Raw genomic sequence first — 2,325 nt, 5'->3', positions numbered from 1 at the left:
AATTGATGGCTTTGAATTGTGGTGGTGTAAAGACTCTTAAGCATCCCTTGGATAGCAAGGAGATCAAACCAGTCAATCCTAAAGGAAATCATCCCTGAATATTCATTGGAAGGACTGATGCTGAAGCTGAAACTCTGGTACTTTGACCATATGATGCAAAGAGCCGACTCATTGGAAAAGACCTTGATGCTGAGGAAGATAGAAGGCAGGAGGAGAAAGGGATGACAGAGGATGAGATAGACATCAGTTTGAGCAAACTTTGGGAGATTGTGAAGGATAGCGAAGCCTGACTTGCTGTAGTCAGTGGGACTGCAAAGAGTCTGACGTGACTTAGTGAGTGAACAACAGCAACGCTTGTGAATACCTCACTCTATATGGAAGAGTTATGAATCACATGCACTTTGCCAGAACCTGTAAAACTCATTTGGATTACAAGACATGGTTAGTTACAAATTGAATTAGTTTCAGGTCAATTTTTTCTGTAAACTTATAAGGTTATTTCCTCAGTAGTCAATTTATTCTGATGCTTCAAAACATGAGAATGTAAAAATATTTTCACTGTTTACACTTGCACATATTTTAGCAAGTTTTCTTCTAACTTATTGATTATCACTCTTGTCAAATTCATCATTACATTTCGATGATAGGAAGATAAGGTGTAGACTCAACAGTATTTGAAGTATAGTTTTCCATTTGATTTGACTGTGCAGATTTCATCTGTTTCACTTTTAACATGTGAGTGAATACATATATCCTTTTTTGTGTGCTTATAGGTTCCCCAAAGAGGGAGATAGCTCTGCTTTGTTTTTAAAGCATCAAGATAAATCAAATAAATATTTAGACAGATGTCTGGGCTTCCTTGGTCTCTCGGTCAGTACAGAATCTGCCTGCAGTGCAGAAGACCTCTTGCAGTGCAGGAGACATGCATTCAATCCCTGGTTCAGGAAGATTATTTGGAGAAGGAAATGGCAACCCACTCCAGTATTATTGCCTGGGCAATCCCATGGACAGAGGAGCCTGGCAGGCAACAGTCCATGCAGTTGCAAGAGTTGGACATGACTTAGCGACTAAACCACCACCATCACCAGTGCCTATCACATAATAGAACCTCAATATATGTTTGTTCAATGGACTTATAATTGATGGGAATTGCATAGAAGCTGATCTCTGAGAGATGAGTAGGAATTGGTAGGCAGAAGAAAGTAAGGAATACAGTATGAGTGTACAATTGAATTTGGCAATGTTATAAGCAGAAAGAAAAGTACATTCTAAAATGTAAGGGATTTTGAGTATAATAGAGGTATTGTTACACTTTTCATTATATTCCCCAGAACCAATGAATTTTAATGTATCAAATTTTATCATGCTTTTGTTAAAATAGCTTTATAAAGCTTGGTGTGTTTTGAATTATCCTTCTTAAAATAATACCTAGGATGTTAAATACATTATTTTAATTGAAGAGAGAATTTTGGGGAAAATGGGGGGGAAAGTAAAAAATGATCAAATTTAACTTGAATTAAAGGAGAATTTAAGAATAAATGATAAGAAAGTTAAATTTATTGTAGAGGTCACTCTCTGAAAGTAGCTAGAGTATACAGATAAAACAATAAACAAAGAGAGAGAGAGAGAGAGAAACCACCTTATGTGAGCACTGCTAAGATAATTTGGATTGAGAGAGATTGGATGCTTAATTAAAGAATTGGAGTGATCTGCATTTCTGATACAGAGTAAAACTGGCATAATACCTTTGAATAGCAACTAGATTTAGATTTTTGTTGAGTTGAATTGTATGAATCAATTCAGAAGTCAACTCAAGTGAGGTAGTGTACATTAGAGAAAAGTCCCTGCAAAGATTTACTTGATTATTTCATATAAGATTAGTTGAAAACCTTTTTTTTGAATGAACAAAACTTTTCCCTAACATTGTAAATACCACCAGACTCTCAGTAGGATAATATAGCTTTTATCAATATATCAGCAAATTTGTCACTCTCTTGGTTTTGTATCTGTTGCAAACATTTTTTTTCTGGGGTGGGGAAAGGACTAAAGAATTTTAATGCTAAAAGGACCGTAAAGGAGTTTCTCCCCAACTCCAAGTGGTTGTTTCTCTCTGTAACATGAAGACATCCAAAGAGGGGATGTTCAAATGACCTCATGCCACTCAAAAGGGAAACCAATTATTTGATAATAGAGAGGTTTTAAAAAAACTATATAGTCATGTCTCTCTTAACACTCATAGACCTGTTTATACTGCTCCAGTTATCTGTATACAGGAGAAGGCAATGGCAACCCACTCCAGTACTCTTGCCTGGACAATCCCATGGA

This window comes from Bison bison, unplaced genomic scaffold (genome assembly GCF_000754665.1).
Source record: "Bison bison bison isolate TAMUID 2011002044 unplaced genomic scaffold, Bison_UMD1.0 scf7180017864273, whole genome shotgun sequence".
Lineage (NCBI taxonomy): Eukaryota > Metazoa > Chordata > Mammalia > Artiodactyla > Bovidae > Bison > Bison bison.
Note: the sequence above shows the minus strand (reverse complement) of the source record.